This window comes from Zonotrichia albicollis, chromosome 10, assembly GCF_047830755.1.
Source record: "Zonotrichia albicollis isolate bZonAlb1 chromosome 10, bZonAlb1.hap1, whole genome shotgun sequence".
NCBI classification, from domain to species: domain Eukaryota; kingdom Metazoa; phylum Chordata; class Aves; order Passeriformes; family Passerellidae; genus Zonotrichia; species Zonotrichia albicollis.
The window spans coordinates 28,482,644-28,505,303 of NC_133828.1; the positions used below are offsets into that span (position 1 = coordinate 28,482,644).

The 22,660-nt window shown below is 38.2% G+C and overlaps 1 protein-coding gene across 6 annotated transcripts in view; it reads right to left on the reverse strand.

Annotated features, from left to right (window-relative positions):
• Window positions 1–22,660, reverse strand: part of CSRNP3 (cysteine and serine rich nuclear protein 3) — a 97,459-nt gene that overhangs the window by 37,237 nt on the left and 37,562 nt on the right. The window contains exon 1 of one of the 6 annotated variants that reach the window (XR_012581983.1): window positions 4,038–4,296. The exons of 4 other annotated variants lie outside the window; for them this stretch is intronic. The gene's annotated coding sequence lies outside the window, so the exon portion shown is untranslated. Of the gene's footprint in view, window positions 1–2,419; window positions 2,718–4,037; window positions 4,297–22,660 lie in introns of those variants that run through there. One more of the 6 variants, XR_012581984.1, reaches the window with a different exon arrangement.

The window sequence follows — 22,660 nt, forward strand, 5'->3', positions numbered from 1 at the left end:
ACAGAGGCTTATTTACTCTGCAGCCTCCCACTACATAATGGTATCGCTGCTTGCATTTCCTCAGAATCCAACAAGCACGCGAGAAGGAGAAGCTGCCATCGGTAAATGATGTTGTAGTTCCTGCCCGTATCGCTCAGAACGACTGATGAGGGTCAGGCTCCATACTCTGCAGCCCACATTTCCTACTTCACATTAGACAATGGAATAAATATGCAAATCCCTGCTGCTTATGAAAGAGCAGGATACAAACCAGCCCCAAAATCAATCAGGACTTCAAGTTATATATTCCATGAAATTATTTATGAAGTACTAAACAAAAGCCATGGATCTTTCCATCGGAAAGCCTGAATGCAAATTGTCCAATGCATTTGGATGCTAGTTTTTAAGAAGTATCCTTGCTCATATTTTTGCATTTAAGCATAGAAAAGCCTTGAAAAAAAAAAATCAAGCAGCTCCTCTTCCTTTTATCCTTAACTTTACAATATTGAAGTTGTCCAGTTACATATATTAAGTGAATTTTCCATCAAATTGTTATGCCAGGCTTTTACTCCTTTTCCCATTTTCCCTATTTTTTGTGGAAAAATTATTTGAAGTAATGGAAAACTGAAGCAGAGGTGCTAAAAATACAAACCTCTTTTTGTAGGGTGGGTATAGAGATAGGGGAGCTGTAGGGAAGAATTTTATGCAAATGTGGGAAAAGAAAAAGGCCACAATTTTCCAGTTTGTTTTTTTTTTTTTTTTTTTGGGATCAATTACTCACATCTCCCATTTATCACAAGTTTCATTAGAATACTGTATCCATATCTGTGGAGAGATGGAGAAATTAAAGGCATGCTATTTATCTCAGAGCTGTTTTAACCTAGTAAATATTTTCATCTTCTGTACATTTGTAGATGAGTCGTATCTGTCTTTTATCTACACTCAATCCCTGTTCCAGGGTCAAAAAAGCCTATAAAAGAGCAATGAAGCAACAGTGATCAAAACTCACTGGTAGGACTTTAAGTGGTATCAGCATTCTAAAGATGTGATGTGTTTGGGGATATTTCATTGAGAAAAGGGCACATCCATAATCCATTTTTTCTCAGCATCATGTCTGGCTCAGAGCAAAAGCAAAAAGAGATACTGACAGACTGCATGTAAATTTATCTTTAAGACATCTTTACCAATGCAGCAATATATGACAGCTGCCTTGCTTCAACCTGACTTTCCACCTGCATGTTCAAAGAGAAAACATCTCTAAACTTCAAGGTTCAGTTACTAGAAGTACATTTTAAGAGCAAACAAAAGTTTTAGATGAGACAATCATTTGTTGCTATCTCAGGGTAAATATTTAAGCTTTGGAATTAAGTTTCCAAACATTTGCCACTGTGTACGCTAAACCATGACTTACAAGTCTTCAATTTATATTTAACTTAAACTTCATTAAGTCAACTACTGCATCTGTCTAAAGCAAGACATTTCACAATAAATGCAAATTCCTCTTTCTGGTAAACAATGCAGACCAAAACCTAAGATATACAGCAAACACTGCATCCTCAAACCAAAACATTGCACACCAGATTTGGGCTCCTCAGATCCAAAAATAAATTAAGACAGTGTAATTAACACAAAACTCCAGTAACATGAGAGATCAAAATCACATCTCTGTCTTCAAAATGCCTGATACGTACATAAAGATTTGGTTCTATTTATGATTCTAAAAGAGACTCAACAGCCACCATTCAAATCGCAGCATAAAATGTTTACATAATCACACTTTCAATAGAGTTTAGAGATTGGGTAAAGAAAAGTATGTCTTAAAATTACCATAACTTGGTAGCAACACAGAACACCTTTTTGCTTCAGGAATTTGTTCTTTAAGCTTTCTTAAAAAACTTGGCACTGGGAATTTTTTAGAATATGAAGAGCCTAATCCACAGAAAAAAACCTTTGCTTTATTGTTTCTTTCCCATAAAAATAGACAAGACAGGTGTATTTCAAAGTTGTGATTCCATTGTAACAGTGGGAATGTTGTTCTGTAGAGACGCTTATTGTTATTTTACTGCACACTGTTAATTTTATCTCTGTATGCACTTACTGTAAGTACCTAACCAACTCTTAAATTTAAATTTAAAATCCACCATACTCATTTTAGACAAATATAGTAATTATATGATAATTGTATGACTGCATATTGCTGTATTTTCTCAATTTAAATTAGCATAGAGTGCCATGTTCAGTGTTATCTCATCCAATCTTATGGTACATACTGCACGTGTTACTGCGATATTACCAGGGTTCTCTGTAAAATAAATTAATAGCTGCACATAAGTACGGTGAAAAAGTACTTTTACATATCTTTTCTAATCTATTGTCTAAAACACGAACAGGCCTGCGTTCTGAGATGCCAAGCTGCATCAGGATTGCAATATAAAATTACCTTTTACAGGAGAACCGTTTTAAAGCAGGGACTGCAAAGCACCTTCGCTTAGGTATCAGCAATGTTTGCGAATGGAAAATGATGCCCTGTAAGCCACAGCACATTTCCGACGGCCGAAGCGCGCGGGCCGCGCGGTCCCGGCCCCGCCCGCAGCGCGGGCAGGAGCGCGGGCAGCGGCGGAGGCAGCCGGGCCCCGCCTGCTCCCGGGTCCGGCCGCTGCCGCGGAGGGGCCGGAGCGCCCGCGGCTCCGCCGCCCGGCCCGCGCCCGCCGTACCGGCCCGCGCCCTCCGCGCGCCGCGGCCCCGCCCCCGCATTTGCATGGCCCGGCCCCGCCCCGCCGCAGGGCATGCTGGGCACGGCCCCCCGCCCCTCGCCCCGGGCGGCAGCGCCCGCGCCCCCCGCCCCGGACCGGGCCAGCGCCGCCCGCCCGGCACGGCGGTTCCCGGGGAGAGCCGCTGCCCCCGCCCCCGGCTCTGCAGCCGCAGCCCGGGCTCCCTTCCCCTCTCCCTTTCTTTAATTACCGAGGGCGGGCCGCGCGGGCTCCGCCGTGCCCGCACAAAGCGAACCGGCACGGACGGACCGCGAGCGCAGCGCGCCGGGCCCTGCGCCGTCCGCACGGCCACGGCCACAGCATAAACGGGCTGTTATAAAGCACCCTTCTCCCTTGGAATCATAAGTGCACATGAAAAGAGATACTGTTCTCTATATTTCGAGTTTTGTTTCTTTATTTCCCCAATCGCTTTTCAAGGGCTCCATCTCCTTCCTGCTAAAATACTCCCCAAAAATCAGCACATCCAATTTACGACCTTCAGCATTCAGAAAATAAAGGAAAAAAACCCCCAAACCCAATACTGTAAAAAGATTTAAGGAATAAAACTTTTACATTATTAATTTCTATATTATGTGAAATCACCAAGAAATTGCTTATCTATTCTCTTTAAGAAAAACACAGGCCACAGAAATCTTTAGGAGCAGTTTTCAAAAATCAAAATAATTATGAATAATTAACTAAGAACTACTATGAGAAATAATTACTTGCTCGAAAAATAATAACATATTTTGCTTTAACATTAGAGTGAAATGCATGCGGAGGGTTATAATGTATCACTCCCGAATGTCTACAATTGCATTAAAAATAAGACAAAACACCAGTTCCAAAATTTTCCAAGGAGAATGTGGAGGAAAAAAACCCATGTAAGTGCACTGTAAGATATGCTCTAATGTTCTATTATGTTTAACCAAACACAAACACTACAGATCTCCTACTGAGAAAGAATTAGTCTCGAATACATAGCAGAGTAATAGATTGTTGTTACTAAATATTTTATGATATTGGTAAATGATCCATCTAGCATAAATTTAATTTTACTTGCTATCCCATTTTTCATGCACAATTGAAGTTTGAATTGCATAGGAATAATGGTAAAAACATTTTTACAATGAATTTGATCACAGAACTTACACAATTTATTTAGCTTGGTATCAGACGGATGTGCATCCTTCCAATCCCGCCGTACAAAATGAAAAAAAGCTGGCTTTATTAACAATAAAGAAATAGCAAAAACCCCATTTATATTTAAAACATTGAAGTGTGTGAAGAATCTATAAAAAAACTGACCTGTTCAAATTGTTGTTTTTCCAATCCATGCACTGTTTTTATTAATTAGGACCCAAACCAGATTGATCGTCATTTTATAACGTTTGACATATTCACTGTCTTCCCACTTCCAGCAGAATCTTCTTAAATTTCCCAGCACTGTGTTTTATTGCTGGTACCATATGCTTTATTGTTCAGCCACAAGAGCTTCACTCTGCACAAAGACTCATTACCTACTGCTTGCTGAGCAGCTTCGGGCTCACTGAGGCTGCCTGTGTGATCACATGGGAGTTTTGTCTGAGAAAGCCAGGCATGCCACTGATTTCACCGGCTACGGATATTTTTATCAGCTGAGGTCTACTATGAGGAAGGAATAACAAATTCTAAGGCTTCTTTAGTTCATTAAGATAGCAGTTGTTACGGAAATCCCCTGAACTTTTTTTTTTTTTAATTATTATTATAATTCCCACTGTAACGCTGGTCCAAGAAGAAATTCAAGAGATTTGTTACAAGTAATTTTTTCTTGTGGGGAGTGGCACAAGCCATGTATTGTCTGCATCGCTCTGCACACAGTACACACTGAAATTAATATTCTGAAGAGGTAATATTTTGCCAACACTTAATCTGCCAGTGTTTATCCTTTATGTGGAGGACAAGCTTCCAAATGAAAAATTATACCTAAAAAACAGCCCCTTAATTTACATTTGTCTCATCAGTCAAGGGCATTATTGTGTAATCTTTGGTCTTAAAATGAGTTTTGCTGGCTTCACTGAGGCTACTCAGGTGAATAAGAATTGGCCATTTGGGCAGGGATTACTCTCAAATCCAAATGACAAATTATGTAATACAGTGAAGTCTAATCTCTTCCTGGTAATAGTTGGTGATGCTCTGGGGTTTGTTACATGTGTGTGCATGTGTGCATTTGGTTGGTTGACTTGGGTTTTTTTGTTTATTTTAAACAAAAATTATTAGTTTAAATAACATTTTATAATGCTTAAAAACTTAATATTTACCTGAGTATTACATATTAGAGTGAATATCTAGATTCAAATTACAAAAGCCTTTACAGAAAAAGATAAATATTAATTATTTTTTTCACTGATCCATTATCTGTATCTGGGTTCCATGCTAGAATATCTGGAGATAGCTTGATTCCTACTGCAGAGTGAATTTCCTGAGTATTCTAATTTAAAGCTAGCTTTCTACAAACAGCTAGTGATGATAAATGAACATCTCTCCTCCGTCTTGAAAACTCGTACCGAACACACAATTATCCATAATATTAACATTGCAAAGATGCAGCTATTCTACAAAACAGTCAATTATCTCTAGAATAATTCAGAGCATTTTGATAACATGAGATAGCAAAAGAAACTGTTTTCTCATTAACATTCCACAAATGAAATACCTCCTTATTCTATTTGAGATCTCTCTCATTAGAATAAATGACAGCTTGTAGCTCATGGTTGGCATTATTCTGGTCCTATCAAAGTCAGTGGAAGTTTTGCTGCTGATTTGCATGGAAGAAGGGACAAGCATGACTAACAGATTCATTCGCCTTACCGTGTCGTCATGCAAATCAATGACAAAACTCATTTCTTTATTGTTCTTGCCATCTCGCTCGGTTTGTATTATTATGGTTTTGTAACAGTTGATATGCAGTCTCTGATTACACTGAATTATACAAGATGGTTAGCAAAGAATTCAGAATTACCTACAACTAAATCCAGTAATGAGTATCTTCTACACTCTCACATTCATTTCAGTTTTTTAAAAATGCCATTATCAAGAGTGAGTGTATTCTGAAGTGCTACCATTTTCATCTATCCAAAGACAAGGACTGAGCAGATGTTTTGTGGCTGAGAACCTTCCATGTCTCTTAGGCAGGAAACACTCTTGTGTGTACATTAATGAGAAGAAATGAAAGCAGACTAGAAAGATTGCTAACGAGCAGCTGGTTTAGCTACAGCTATGCATATTTTTTTCCCCTGGCGATACCACTGATGATGTCACAATGCTCATGTAGGAAGACATAAACAAAAGGCAGGCATTTTTGCTGCAGTGGCACTAGGAGAAAAAAGAAAACTCAAATGTTTGACAGATGGAAAGAAAAAAAATTGGTCAGGAAGAGAGTACTATTGTCACATTTTTCTCTGTATGTTGTTATATACCATGGAACAGTCCTCAGATCCTCAAAGGTGGTTAGAGGAAAACATGTTCAAGGACATGATACAGTTAAACCAGTTAGCAGCAAAGAGTTGTTTCTGCAGGAGACAATAGCAGCAAGCAGTCTCCATGCTGAGAGGCACCCTCGGTTAATCACTTCTTCAAGGTTGGTGGGGGGAGGGAAGGAAGCTTCAATCCTCCATAGTGGAATTTTGAATTTCCTAAATATAACTTGACATTTTTAGGTAGCTAAATTATATTCCATCCCATCCCGTCCTCTCTTCTCACAGAGTTACTAAATAGAAGGAAGTCTTTGTCAGAGCCTCACTGCTGAATTTCTGCCCAGACATACTATTGAGGAAGGGCATTTCTGCCACCACAAAAGGGATTATGGATCACCCAGGAGATTCACAGGAGCCAAAACCTAGGCCTCCCTTGTCACTCCACAGAAGGAAGAGGTTCAAATGAGACAATACTTCCTGATACCACTCCTGTAACAGCCAGGATTTCTTCAGGAGAATCCAAATTCACCTCCCCTTGAAACAACAGTGGGAGAATACAAATGCTTAGCAGTGTCTCCCACTCAGGGTCTCCCATGGCAGTCAAGGTAAGCAAGGGCTCTTTTTTCTTAAATAAAAGGTTCTTTGTGAATCCAAATGGAAACAAATCAAGAACCTTCTGACAATCTGTAAATATAGGTAAACTGTCAGATCCCACATCTACTTTGTAAGAAAATTAACAGGAACATTCTTATGCTATCTCATTTCACAGAAGCTACAGTAAAAGTGAACTTGTTAAGGAAATTTGGACTCTGAGTAATCACCATCATTAATAAGTAATGATTTTATAAATCTTGGTTTATTTTACTCTATATGCATTTAGACTTGAGTACTTTTATAAAGGTTATATGCAATGAAATACATATCTTGGACAGAATTTAAAAACAAATAAAAAACCCCAAACAAAAACCCAAAGACCCACAATAACCCACATTCAGCCATGTATCACAAACCAGACTAAGCCCATGATTTGAACTTCAAATTATTTCCACCTAATACAACTAGATTACTTCATTGGGTATCAAACTTAATCAGCTGTTCAGGATCCTGTATTATGGTTGGATGAATCACCAAGAATCAATCTTTTGGGAAGAGCGCTGCTCAATTTCATGAAACAAAAAAGGGACAACTTGCACCACTCAGTGCCTTGTTATTCTAAAGGTTGGAATCTGTACCTTGCAATAAAATGCAAGAGGTCTGGTTTCTTCAAGTACCCCAGAAATGTACTAACTTCCATACCAGTTAAGTAAACAGAGGGTTATGCTGAAACTTTTACATTCTTCTAGTGACAAAAAAATATTTGAAGCCCAGGATTTAGAAAATGTATTCAGTGGACCATGCATGCTCTACTCCAGCTCTTACAAACAACATGGTTCATATGCCATGGCTTGTAATTTATGAGCTACAGCAGCAACAACAGCAGCTCTAAATGCCTCAGCACTGGCTTTCAGGCATGGAAATGGATGATTTGTGGTGGCTTCTTTGGTAAGATCTATAAACCTTGCCCATGCAAACTCCTCTAAATTGAATTCAGGACAAGGCATAGCTGAAAACTTCCCGTGGAATTATGCCATTGCAGAAGTTCTACAGACTAAAAATGCTCACCTAAGGGAAAATTGTGTAATATTAATTAATGTAAAGCTACAGTCACTAACACTTGGGTGGGATAATCTAAAGTATAAATTCTACATATTTCTTTCTAGCCCAAATGTAATTTAATCAAATAAATTTCCTGTCCCTGGCCCCAAATGTCTAGCTTTCTCTAGATCAGTCACAGCTAAACAATCTTCAAGCAGTGCCACGTTGACTGTTCAGTTCCAAATACTAGGGCTTGACAGATTTCCATAGCCTGACATGACAGGAGGAATGACATTCTTTGGGTTCCTGAACTGCATAAATATGAAAATATTACTCATTCATAAATGGCATTCTCAACAAAGAAATACAACCATGTTTTGAAATAAGAGTCTAGTTAGTGAAGTGAATGGAAATAGACAAAATCTATTTGAAAGGTGATATCCTCAGATCATCAGACAGGATGGAGAAAGCAGCTTACAAGTGAGGGGCAGGCCTGTGAGCAGCTGCTCTGATTTCTGCCACTCTAGCAATCCATCACCAAACTCCACACAGTGACTCCTGGCACCTCAGTGTAAGGCTGCCATTGCTGTCCTTCACTCCTGCTTCTGGCACCCTTACCCTGCCATGCCAATTTAAAGGACACCATCTATAGTTTGCTTTTTTTCTCACTCTTAATATCTGCTTGACCAGAGGCAACCTTTTAAATCGTGGGGTAAAAAACTGGCACAGAGTAAAAATTAATTCTCTTTACACATACTGTGGCATATAGCACAGCATATCCCCAACGATTTTTAGCACAAGTCCTGAAAACTCTATTTTTAATTATACATTCTTGCTACATCTTACATAAGATACATTTTTCCAAGATAAAATTAACCTCTTCTAGGCTGATATCCCAGAGGAGAGCACACTTCCTTTCAGAAAACAGTGCTGAAAAATACTATGCTTTAGAAGAGTTACTCTACACAAACAAAAATATTCCTCTGCAGTAAACACACAGAGTTTCTTTTTCCTTTCACAATCTTTCTCAAAACTGATAGTTAACTATCAAAATCAAAGAAATGCTAAGTTTGGCAGGCAAACTACTGTACTGAGAGGTGTATAGCCAAGTAGCAAAAGAATCTCTTGACTGCTGTTTCTTTAGATGATGTGAATATTCAAAGCAAATAAATAATGTAATGCTTGGTGCAGCCATCGTTCCAAATGAAGTAAGTTTTATTTGAAAGAGCAAAGTGGCCATTCTCTCAGAAAAAAGGAAAAAAAAAAGAGAGAAGAAGGCATATACCTGAAAATAAATTGTCTGTGCTGTCTGGTATGGCTTCATAAGCCAGCTTTTCTCCATCCAGTTTCCATGACACCTCAGACATTCCAACATGATCCATGCTGAGAAGTAATTCAGAACTACACAGTACACTTGATGTGGTTAGAAATTGTAAGACATGAGCAGAATAAACAAAGGTGCCTTTTGGTTTATAATTAACTGAAATACTTCTTACTCCATCCCTTTTCCTTGCTTGGTCACTAAGCACACCTTTTCTCATAGTATCATTTTCCAACTCAAAAAATTCACTTGGCTGTTGACCATAAAAAGTTTAAAATAAATAAATTAGGAGATATTTGAAGCAAGCATGATAGCCAGTATTTTCTCTCTGCAACTGTTTGTTCTTCTAGTTCCATTTTACGTACCATAGTGAACCAAAAAGAAGTTTACTGAGTCAATGCAATTGGAACAGGAAAAAAATCCAGATGGAAGCAGACTGTCTTTCTTTCCTGGACTAGTCATCTACAGACTTTCCCAAAGCACCACTGTTGCTAACTGAGAAACAGTCCCTCATTCCCTGTTTCCTCAGCTTCCACAGTGAAGCAGAAAGCACTTCAGTTTTTGTTTTCCACAGAAAGATGTATTTTTTTATTGCTACAATCTTCAAATTTGTTCCCATCTACCATAAAAACAAGTATTTTGAGTGGAGACAGATGTGAAAATACACCAGAAACACAGACATATCTAAGCAGCAATGTGAAGAGGTTGTTACATTTTACAGTAGTTAGTTTATGAAGCATTCCAACTTAAAGCACAGGGCATTTTCAACGTACTACTTAGGATAAAATACATAATGCTACATAGTGGACTTTCAATCTTTTCAATAGACAGGAAGATATCTAAAGTCTAAAATAAAATGTGCCTGCCTAGAATTGCTGAACATCAGCTTAGGATCTCATTCCACAGGAAGTGAATCTGCTACAACATTTCTTCCCACCTTTGTACATCCCACATACAACACAATCAATTAAAGCTTGAAAAAACACTGCATTCTGAGTTGCAAGGTACTTTTTGCTGTTTCAAATAACCTTTAAAGAATAGAAGCTGATTCTACTTTAATAATTCTGTCCATTTCCATTTGGCCAGCATTGATTTCTTGTGTATGCAGGAGAGCCTGAAAATAATCTTTATTTACTTCTTTGTTAGTCTACCAGCACCAGTGATAACATCAGCACAGCAATGAGAACTTTATTGCTTATGCTGAGTTTTCTCTACCAGCACAACACAACACAATTCCTGTCCAGACCCACCTCCCCCAAATATTGCATGGCAGCAGCCTACATCAATAAAGTAAAAGTCTTTTGCAGGTAATTTCCCTTCTCCTACCCTAAAAACATGATTTGACTTGCCCTAACATCACTGTTGAAGAAATTAAATGAAAGATCTTTTCATATACTTTAGCATCCAAAACAATTTTCCTTGCATATATATATATAATTTCCATCAAGTTAAAAGCTGAACTGCTGTACTTTTACAGCAATGTTTTTACTATGCCATTGCAACATTCTGAGGTTTCAGAAAGTACATGAGCCAGCGGTATGCCTTCACAGCCCAGAAATCCAAGTGCACCCAAAGAGGGGTGGCCAGCAGGTCAAAGAGCTGATCCTGCCCCTCCACTGTCAGAAGAGTCCATGTGTGGAACTGAGGCCAGCCCTGGGTGCTCAGCACAGGCAAGACACAGACCTGTTAGGGCAGTCCTGAGAAGGGCCACAAAGATCATCAGAGGGCTGGAGGGCATCTCCTGGGAGGACAGGCTGAGGGAGCTGGGGCTGTTCAGCCTGGAGATGAGAGGACTTCAGGAAGATCTCATTGAGGCCATCCAGTACTTAAAAGAGAGAGGGTCATTTTTCACATGGTCAGACAGTGACAAGGCAAGGGGGACTGCTTTAAACTAGAACAGAGGAGATTTAGATTAGACATTAGGAAGAAATGCTTTAGTCAGAGGGTAGTGAGGCACTAGAACAGGCTGCCCAGAGAACTTGTGGGTGTCCCCACCTTGAAAGTGTTCAAGGTCAGGTTGGATAGGGCTTTGAGCAATCTAAGTGGGTAACATCCCTGTCCATGGCACAGGGCTTTGAATTAGATGATCTTTAAGGTCCCTTCCAACCTTTACTACGAAAATAAGCCAGTCCAATTCAGAAATATGCTTTCTAAGGAACACTGACTGGCATTTCCTTCGTATAGGAAGAAGATGGATAGCAGTATTTAAATATCCACCTTCATATTAGCAAATCAGTGACAGTGCCAGGAATGCTCTCGTAAAACTTCAGAGACCAAAATGGACTGATTTTTAAATTGATAACACTGTTTTCAGCTGATGTTCAAAGTTCAAAACACTGTGCTTTTGGTCTCATTTTCCAAGAGCTTAAAGGGTTAAGTGTAGTAGCTACATGTCCTGAAATTATTCAAGGATCAACATTTCTGCAACATGATCAAGTTTGGAAGTTCTTTTGTAGAAGTAGTTATGGAGTGACTGTTTCATATAAGACTTCTACCTAAATGGGAAGAGAACCAAATAATGACTTTAATTAGGCCATTTTTATAGCTCAAATATCTTTCAAGATTTCAGCATTTCAGATACCATCATGATTTTTTTTTAAATTAAACTACTTGAAACCTACCAGCTGGAGAACTTAATATTTCGGTTAGATTTTTTGTTCACAATATTAAGTAGACACACTTATCACCCTGACAGCAGTACAATACCCAAGGGTTGAGGATGTCAGACTACAGTCCCTAAAGACTGCAGTCTCTTGTGTTGGTGCACTTGCAGAGGAGGAACTTTTTCCCCCTTTTAAAATCATTATTCAACATATTTTCCTGTGAACATCTTAAAAAATAAATTAGACTTTCAACCAGGATTACATTCAAATACTTTGCATTAGGATCATCAATTTATGGCACAGACAAAACCGCAGGGATGGCTGATATCACCTGATACAAAGTTGCATCATCTGACAGTTTTCTGTGTTGCAGAAAAGAAGCAATTACCAACTCAGTGTGGTTTTTGGCATCCCTGCAATGATTCTGACTACTCAAAAGGATTAATTCTTTTGGCCTAACATCTTTAGGCACTGAGGATAATATTGTTTCCATCATAATATTTTCCCTTTCAGGAACATGAGGACCATGTTTATTTCTGCTATATTAAGTTGAGATAATACTAGACTTGTCAGATATTTAGAAATAGTGTAGTCAGTGTGTCTGTTTTGACCTTCCAGGTCACAGCAAAGGTGCAAGCTGACAGCACCAGCTGTCATTTGCTGTTAACAGCCTTCTACCACATCAACAGCTCCAAGCTCATAGGGGAGCTCACTAGCTTTGTGAGTGAAGAGCAGGAAGGCAAGATCCTTGGCTCTCTCTTTCCATCTTCTGGGGTGGGCAGATTTCAGTGACACTAGCACTGTTCTAGCTGCCAGCCTGGAATTGCTCTCCTGCCCTATGTCCACTTACATAGGCTCTAGGATACAGGATTGCAAATGCAGACTTCAGTCATTTAAGGTTTCAAGAAATACAAAGCTTTGCCGTGCCAAATGTTCTACTTTTTCAGATCAAAAGATATTCTCACTGCCCTGGATGTCTTGGATTGAGAGACAGGAGTGGCCCATTTACATTCAGGAAACATATTCTGTGTCATTTACAATGGCAATGAGTTCATAACTGTGCAGCGTGTATCCTGCAGCTTTTCCTATTATCTCCAGCACTGTGAGAATTCCTGAAAAGCTGTCACATTTAGCTTGCTACATACTTACAACAGCAAATTGGTACATGCTCTATGCTGATCTTCCTACTCTTTCCTGTAGTTGCAAAATTGCAAACAACTCAAAAATTGCTTTATGATGATAATCACACAGGAACAGACCCAGATCAGCAACTGCCAGCCTTGTCGTGACATTCAGTGTGCCAAGCAATGACACAGGCAGTTTGAAGAGAACAGCAGTATCTTGAAGTAGACAAACTGAGATGAGTAGGAAAATCAAACCCTTTGAGGACATGAGAAAGGGGTCAGAGACACAAAAGCCTGCCTACTTTTCTAGCTGTAGAAGCTAATCTAATTAAAAAATGCTAATTTCCCCACAAACCTCGCCTGATGCCTTAAATTAGTATACCACAATAATGACAGCATTTACAGCCTTAAAAGCTATATATAGCCTGATATATAATCTTAGAAGCTAAGTATCTTAAATGTCAAGCAGGAAGCAGCAAAGGATTCAAAGACATTGCAGAGAAAACAAAGAGCTACCACTTGTCATCTTGTAACAGTTATTTTTGCATGACAACTGACAATTTTATACACATAATGACGAGGGCAAGTTTTAAAAGAGATTTTAAAAAACAATAAATACATTTGCAGGAACTGCTCCAAAACATTTGAAACAGCATGGGATTCAAAAATTTTTAAAGTTACCAATATTAGTGAACCCTGACTGGTAAGTAGACAGGAAAAGACCAAAAACTTGCCTGTGTTTCAAGAGGCAGAGATAAAGAAGGCACATTTATGACACTAAAAAGTGATGCTAATGGGAATACAAATAGATGCATCAGCAAGTCAAAGTAACGTCACTTTTAAAGAAATACTGAGATAAAGCAATACAGCAAGAATGCATTTTTTTTAAGGCCAGGATTTTGTGATATTGAGATGGAAATTGCTAAAAAGTTTGCATATGATTTTTCTCTTGCTTCACAGCTGAGTTCAGTCAACTGTGTTGGAGGAGAGACAAAGTACTTACTGGAAAACAATCTTACAGTAAAAATCTGAGAAGGATACATATGTTGTTAGCACAGACATTATAGATAAGCTTTTTCTTTTTTTTTAGATTAACCAGAAAAAGTATAGATGGGAATGAAAAGGCCACTAAAAATATAATTTTATAGGAAGTTGTAAGATATGGAAGGAATAAAGTGACTTTTCAAAAATAAACTGAATTAAAAGAATAAAAGAACCAAGAGTGGGAAAAAGCACAGGCAAACCAACATTTCAGAAGATGATATATAGTAAATTCTTGAAGATGAACTGTGAAAGATGAGGCCAAAATGTTTATTTTGCAATCTAAGAAATATATTTTTATCTAATAAATATGTACTAAAAATAAGGCATATGGGTCCTAAAGTAAATGAATGACAGAGAAAAATTAATTGAATGAGAATACCAGAAATACCATACTGTAGCAGTGATGACCAATTTATGCTAGGAACATTACTCTATCCATTAAAAAAGAAAAAGCAATAAAAAGGAATTCCCTTTCATCCCAACCCTCCAGCAAATGCAGTGTCAAAATTCACAAAGTGCACTGAGCAAGAAGTGCAGGATTTGAAAGGTTTCACTCTGCTACAAAAAAGCAGAGAATTTGGTGAAAATATACCAGTGACTTCAGACTACTATCAATGGGTGTGGGAAATACCAAAACCCAAACACTAGACAAGCTGACAGCTGAGTCAAATACAACCTGAACCAGAAATGAAAATTCCTGCCTGTCTGCACATCTATTGTTCTGTTCCACGCATACAAATAAGGTCAATCTGCCAGTGATATCCAACACTATGGTCTCCAGCCAACACCCAGTCACCAGCCTAAGTCAAATCTTCAGAAAATAATCCAAAAGGCGAGATGCCCACATAATAAATGTCAAATAAAATGCAGAGGAATTTTTACTAGACAATGGGTAACCAATGAGGACTCTCAAGCCATAGCCAGACTGCATACAATTGAGCAGTACGAACAAAAACTGGTGACAAATAGGATGCCAAGCACTTATTAAACACTACACTATTCTTATTTTCAGTATACAGGTGTTATTAATACTTTAACTAATGGTTGTATTTCAAACCTTTTCTCTGGATTGCAAAAGGAAGAACCTGCTGAGCTGCTAGTGCTGGACTAGCAGTAGAGATGTGAAATCAGTTTGCATGACCAGTTGCATCTGGAAATCCATTTATAACGAGGACTTCTGTGGGACTTGAGCAGTTTAACTGTTCCATACCTAACTTCTCCATTTGAAAAAATAAAATAAAATTTTAAAAAAATTAATCTAATATCTTATTGTCACCCATCCCTTAACTGGGCTTTTAGTGGTTACAAGTAAAGGGTTTGCTTCAAGACCACCAGTTAGAGAGAACCTGTTTCATTAAACAAGTCAATTAAAGAAAGCATTTTGCACTTTCAGCAATAATAGGTTGGGGGGGAAGGAAAATTTTAGTGTCAAGTCTGGAAATTAAAGTCTGATATGAACTTCAGGATTCTATCTCTAAGTTAGATCAGTAAGTAGATGGGAAAGTACTGTTTCTTCTGATACAGGGTGATATCCTGACACTTGAATTTAAAAGACAAAATAAATTCCCCACATGGGAAAAATTTAAGGCATCTAGTAGTATTTTAGTACACATGAAGCAGTTAAAAGCCATTTATTTCTCCTCTCAAAGATAATCCCTACTAATTGCTCTAGTTGTGGAAATACATTTTGTGGGAAAGGATAATGAAGCCTACTTGTCAAATTGCTCATGTCATTATTTCACTGCAGATTGCAAATACTATAGCCAGACCCATTCCCAGCAGGCTGAATATCAGCCTACAGAAAAGGACCCTTGCATAAGCCACTCTGACCTTTCTTGCTAGTTTCTTCTGACCTTGCTGACCTCATTAGACTGGTATAAAGAAAATAAAGGAGCTGTTGGGTACTCTTGATGGATTAGAAATAACAAGAATGTGTCTAGGACTTACTTAAGTACTAAACCAGACCACTGAATTATAATGCTTTTCAAACAATCAAAAGAATAATAGGGATAGTGATGAAGAAACAGAGGTAGAAAGAAAGAGATTCTTAAAATATTGTGAATAGTATGCTTTTTGGAAATTGTTCACCAGCATCCTTAACTACTTATTCTGCTGCCATTTTACATGGTTGATTTTTTAAGGCCCCATTTGAGTGAGAACAAATATTAGAAGCCAATGGTCCCAGCACAATTATTTTGATTAACCATGAATCCAACTTAAGCACCTTGCTGAAAGAGGGCTTTAATCTCCTCTGGTCAGATGTATTTAATGAATTCTTCAAATTCCCAAAGGAAGGAAACTCTAGAGGATAGAATGCAAGTCTCTGAATTCCCTGTGTCGCATTTCAAACACTACATCATACTATCAACAAAATCTGTGTCTTACCAGACAGAAGGGTGGAGATACTATCAAAGTGTTTATTCTTTACATAATACATACCTTCTCCAGTGGAATTACTTTGGGTTTTTAAACTGTCTCCCAGCCCTGAAATGGACAAGTCGTGCATTTCTATAGCTTACATCATAAGAAATACAAATCTACAAATTAATTTTGCTCTCTGCATAGTGGATTTTGTCATCCTCAGTAAATATTTATTTTTAGCTAATACTGGCACCTGAGCAAAACTCTCAGAAAGGAAACCACAGGCCACAACTTATAACACAAACCTCAAGTACTACAATATAAATTTTACAGCAATTGCAACATAGGACACATATTTTTTTATCTTTTTATTCTGTATTAATAATTTCTAGGAAAAAAAGTGCTATGAGAGAATTTATACTCACAGAAATCATCCAAGCTCCTATATATTGCAATTGCTAATTAAAAGCTTTTGAATTTAACCGCTGGAAAGTATTTATGGGAAGAGAAGAATTTTTTCTTTATATGCTTAACTACTCCTAAAAGAAGACACTAGCAGATAGGCTGACCTCAGCCAAAGGGTTCAGGCTTTATTATGCTATGCATTAAAATGCAGGCACCATCACATAAAATTAAATTATGTCCTTTTTAAAAATAAGACTATGCCATCATTTGTTCCTGAAACATCCTCTGTTCAGCTGTCCTGCAGTTTTATAGATCCTGACATGGGAAAACTGTTGCATTTGTGATAGTGGTGATTGTCTCCTTCAGAAATTTATAGCCTTTGGTAAATCTCTGTATGTCTCACATCTCTCCTGTGCCAAGTGCACAATCCAGCCCCAAGCCAGCACCGCTGGAGAGGCTGCAAACACTGCATTTGTGCAGGAACTCTCATCAGGCTTCATCCTCAAGAGCTAAAATGTCTTAAAGCAGCCACTGGATCCAGATACCCTCATACTACACAGAGCTTAGTTAAATGACACAGTGGTTAAAAAACAACTTAATCAGGTTGCTAGCACAGATTTCACGGCTGCAGTATCTGGGCAGCTGTTCTAGCACAATTGGATTAGTGATTTATGCTGTCTCTCCACTCTGCCCATTTTAAAACAATGGATTGAGATTTGAACATGTAAATTTTTAATCCTCATCACTCTTCAGACCTTGCGAATGCAGAGTAATTTCAAGACCTGTAGGAGGATTTTGGTTCATTTTTTTGTTTGAGGGACTGTTTGTTTTGTTTTGGAGGTAATCTTTTTACCCCCTTTGTTGTTAGCTAGAGATTGTGGTGTAAAGATAAATGGTGGACAAGGACCTTGCATTTGGATATTTAAAATAAAGAAAAGCCCAACAAAAAACCAACCAAACAAAATCAAAACAGAATTGCAGTCCACTAGCAATTCCTGCATCTTACATGTGATATGGGTAAAACGTGTTTCTTCAAAATTTTGTCATCTTACATTTCTATCATTTGTCTGCCCTGTAGCGAAAGAGAAATTCAAGAATCCCATCTATATGAGGTTAAATTATTAATTTCCCACCTTGACCTTGTTTTGGAATATGCTTATTTCTGTGAATTAGCTACAGCAGTTAACCTGCCATTTACAGAGCACATAGAGCAAAATTGCTCTTCACAAAACAAAGGTGAGCAAAAAATAAAAAACATGCCTATTCTTTTATCATTTTATTTCTCCTATTATCTCATGTATTAGATAGGTTACTTATGTTCTTTACTAAATAAATCCCAGAAAAAGAAACCCTTTTCAACTAATCTCCTACACAGACCAGAAACCCAACTTTGAGTACCAGAGGGAGAGGTGGGGAGGGGGTGGGAACTCCTATCCTTCCTCCACATCTCAAATCAGAACAATATGACAAATTGTCACACGTGGAACCACAAAAACCAGACAGGTTTAATGTCTGCATCATGGTTAACTCCTAAATCAAACAAACCCTTCAGAAGAAGGGCTACCTACAGTCATGCTTTCTGATTTTTCCTTCATCAGTATATGCAACATTTAAAAATAACATTCTAATAACAAACAAATAAAAGATAAATACCCATTTCCAGTATCCCAGTAAAGCTTACATGAAATTATGAATTAGTTAACCAAGAAAAGATGCTATCATAGTTTTCTTGCTACCAAGCATTTAAAGTTACTTTGCGGCATTACTAAAATATTTTACTGATTACACAGACTTCTCTGAAGACATTTACTCCTTGAGATGTGTTGGCCAGCTCTTTGTGGCCGAATAAATCATATCCCTTACTTCCAGTCTCTGGAAAAAATAAATCACACCATGATGTGACAATTAAAACAAAAGCCTTGAAAGTACCTCTTCAGATAACTTGGTGTTTCCCTTTCCTAAATTTTAAACAACAGATACTTTTGCAAGCAAGTGACAAAGGATGTAAATACACAATAATAATTTATTTAAAAATACAGACAATAAGTTAGGAACATTTTACCTGCATAAATCTCACTGGAAGTTGCTGATGTATGCTGATCCAATAGGTTTCTGCATGAATTTTAAGCATTTTTAAACACAAAGGTGCAGCTAGAAAACTGGGGGGTTTTTTTAAACTTACGTTCTTCTAAAAGTGCTAATCAAAATCCCTGCAGAGATGTAAAATACAGCATCATGTTTTGTACCATCAAATGGTACAAAATGAAATTGGACTTGTGTAACTGTAGAGATATATGCACATGAATAACTGCTACTGTACTACTGACCTTGTGATCTCAAAGAATGCCAGTTTCTCTCAGGAGATTTTTAGACCTCTGAAATCATGTTTTCAGTCTGTAGACATTTCCTTAATCTGTCCTTTAAAAAAATGAAATTCATGTCTCATTACTGTTAAAATGATACCAGCAAAGTCTTAGAATTTCTATCAAAACTTATGTGATGCCACGTGCAAACTCACAGAATAAAGAGAAAATTGTGTTTGTTTGCAATGAAGCCAGGTTACCATATTAGGGTGAAAAAATTCAGAACAGCATATTTATATATAAAAAATAAATGATCTTACAGCCAATATGCACATTTGATTTCTAGTACACATGAGGTACTTCTGCTCTGACACATCAGGGAGTCTGAAAACCTTCCTGTATTTCACTGAGCAGGGCAAAATTCAGTAATTGCAAGGACAATTAAACATTAATCCTGCTTGCCATGGCAGGTGACAGACTTGCCATCTGTTGAAGTCCTTAAAGTGAGGTTGGATATCTTTCTAAAATATGCTTTTGGATATAGTTTTTGGAAAAGCAAAACTAAAAACAAACTAACATTTAATCCATACTGCAAAACTGTGGTCATCATATAGAGAGAAGGGGCTGATGGCACAAGGCAGTGACAGCAGCTTTGCCACCAGAGATGCCTGTTTGTGCCATGGTTTAACCCCAGCCAGCAGCCAAGCCTTGCGCAGCCACTCGCCCGCTGCCCCTGCAGCAGGACTGTGAGGAGAATCAAAAGGGAAAAGCAAGAAAACTCAAGGGTTTAACAGGGAAAGCAAAGGCCACACATGCAAGCAGAGCAAAACAAGGAATTAATTCACCGCTTCCCACAGATAGGCAGGCTTAGCCATCTCCAAGAGAGCAGGGCCCCATCACAGGTCACGGTGACTTGGGAAGACAAATGCCAGCACTCCAGATGTCCTCCCCCTTTCCTCTTTTTTGCCCCACTTTCTATGCTGGGCGTGATGCCACGAGGTCTGGCATGTCCCTTTGGTCAGCTGGGGTCCCTGTCCCAGCTGTGCCTCCCAGGCACCCCCAGCCCCTCTGCAGTGCGGCCGTACAAGGAGCAGAAAGGGCCCTGGCTCAGAGCAAGCCCTGCTCAGCAATAACAAAACAGCTCTGGGTGATCAACCTGTGCTCAGCACAACCCAAAACACAGCCCCTACCAGCTGCTGTGCACAAAGCTAACTCTGCCCCAGCCAAAACCAGCACACTGTGCCTTTCCATTCTGCCCCCAACACTTGTGATCTGGCTTTAAAATAATGTAGGAATCCTAACTTAGTTGGTCTTAGCTTTGGTACAGACTCCAGTTAGACCTCGGGTGATTTTCACCTCCTCCTTCAGCACAGGCCTCAGTTCTCTGGGCATACAGCTCTTACAGTGTTAGTCATGGTTTTGAGAATCAGGGCTGCAAGGCTTGCTATTGTGACATTCTGCTTAAGGGATGCATAAGAATTTTTAAGATCAAAATGTTTTGAGGAAAAAAAGTTTTTGATCATGATACAGGAGGTGTAGGTGATAATTAAATTCGGCACCATAAAGGCAAACTACATCAACTCCCAAAAGCATTTAGTACTGGCTGTTTCACACAAGTAATTAATATTACTTGCCAATACTACTTTAAAATGCCAACTACTGCTGCTGTTTGCATGTATCAGAGTGTACACAGATGGACACAGAGCATCCAACTCCAGCTTTCTGAAGCAGGAAAGAAGGTAACAAACAAAAAACATTTTCTTTTCTGAGTTATGCAAACAAATGAGTCTATAGCTAATATAATAACACATGACTGAAGTGCTGGTGCAAAGCATGCTGTGCAGTATGGATGAACCTGAGTGGGCTGCATAAACTTCAAAGCAATAAACACGCTACAAAAGACGCGTGGGCAGAGAGAAAATGGAAAATATAGGAGACACAGGGAGGTGGTTCCATTATCAGCTGCAGGATACATATGATATTGCACATGGGAACAGTGAGGAAGGACTGCAAAAGATGGATCTGAATAGATTCACCTCAGCCCTTAGTAGTTCCACAAAATGCCATGATAGTCTCTCATGGATTTGACAGGGTTTTAGTAATTAGCAAGTGATCCATTAAGTTATGAAAAATAAAATCTGGTCTCAAAAGCCCCTATTGTCAATTTCTTTGTCCTTCATTTATGTGAAACTAAAGATTTCTTTACACTACAAAGCACAATAAACAATTCAAAGTAGAACATTTTGTTTATCTAAACACTACCAAAGTCACCCCAATTAGAAAAAACTAAAATAAAATAAAAAATGTAAATCCTTTCTTGAAGAGCCCATTTTAACAAAAAATTATGAAAATTCAGGCCTGGCTCATCTGCAAGCCAAAATTCTAGACAATTCACAACATTTAATGACTTTGTTGGGCACATGCTCTGACCCAGCACCTCCTCTTCGGTGTTAATCTCATTGTGAGAACTGTATATTTAAAATGCCAACTCAATTTTTTATCTGAAATGTCACATTTTGTCATCTCTCCTAGCTGTTCTTCTGTCTGTCTGCAGAATAGTCTCATTTTTTGAGAAAATTCTCACTTCCTTAAAGGCAATGACAAGATGAATTTACTACAACCAAAAGCGTTTTTGATGCTTGTTCAAAGTCTGAAGTTTGGGCAGCTTTATTCATACTGTGGCCTACTGACTTGTGATGTTAGTGAAATCAATAAATTCACAACAAGTCTTTCTACTGCAAGCCATTATAAACCACACACTGGTGGGCATAAAAATAATACATTATTTTTATGCAATTGTAACTACTTAAATAGTGTTACCTTCTTCCTAAGAACATTCAATTGGGCATGACAACAAAGGCAAAAATTTCTACTAATTTTAAATAGTAGTATTTAAAATGGTATCTGTGCTGCAAAACTTTTTATGTCCATTTCACACTAATCATTCAAAACTAAGAATACTATTAAAGTAAAACAATGTGTAAAAGATGAAAAATAGTAATAGAAGTCAACGGGTATTCTCCATTAAAAAAAAAAAAGACACGATCACTTTTTGGTAAAATGTAGGTCACCTACGGTTGCCATAGTAACCATTGCTGAACTATTGCTCTACAGATGACCACTGCCTATAGCTGCTTTCTTTGCTAGCAGTCATACCTCAATTAAAACAAGAAAGAGTTTGGAATTGACATTAGTTTAGTTGCAAATAACACTGCTTAAACATTTTCAAAAGCATCTCCTAATATCCTAGTCTAAATAAAATACTCAGACAACCAGCTGACAACACACAAAACCTACTTTTCAGTACTTAGAAATCTGTTCTTTGTCTGTATCTAAAGCCTGGAGTTTCCAAAATGGAGATAATCAACTTTACAATAAGCTGCAAATACAAAACATATTTATACAGAGTAATTCACTAAACATCAGTAACTCAACAAGTTAGCTGGAATTCAACAAGCACTAACATCAAGTTAAGCTTCACAGCAAGTCCTGTGACAGTATATTCAGCACCTTCACTCCAAGTGGGGGTTAATGCCTTGGCACATTATTATTTTGCACACAAGCACCCAGTGAAAACGAATCATGTAACAAGGAGCCATGGATAATAACAGCTGAAGCCTCACTTGGGATGAAGTCATTGAGTCTTCAATCACTTTGATGGTGAAACTCCCTTTCTCACC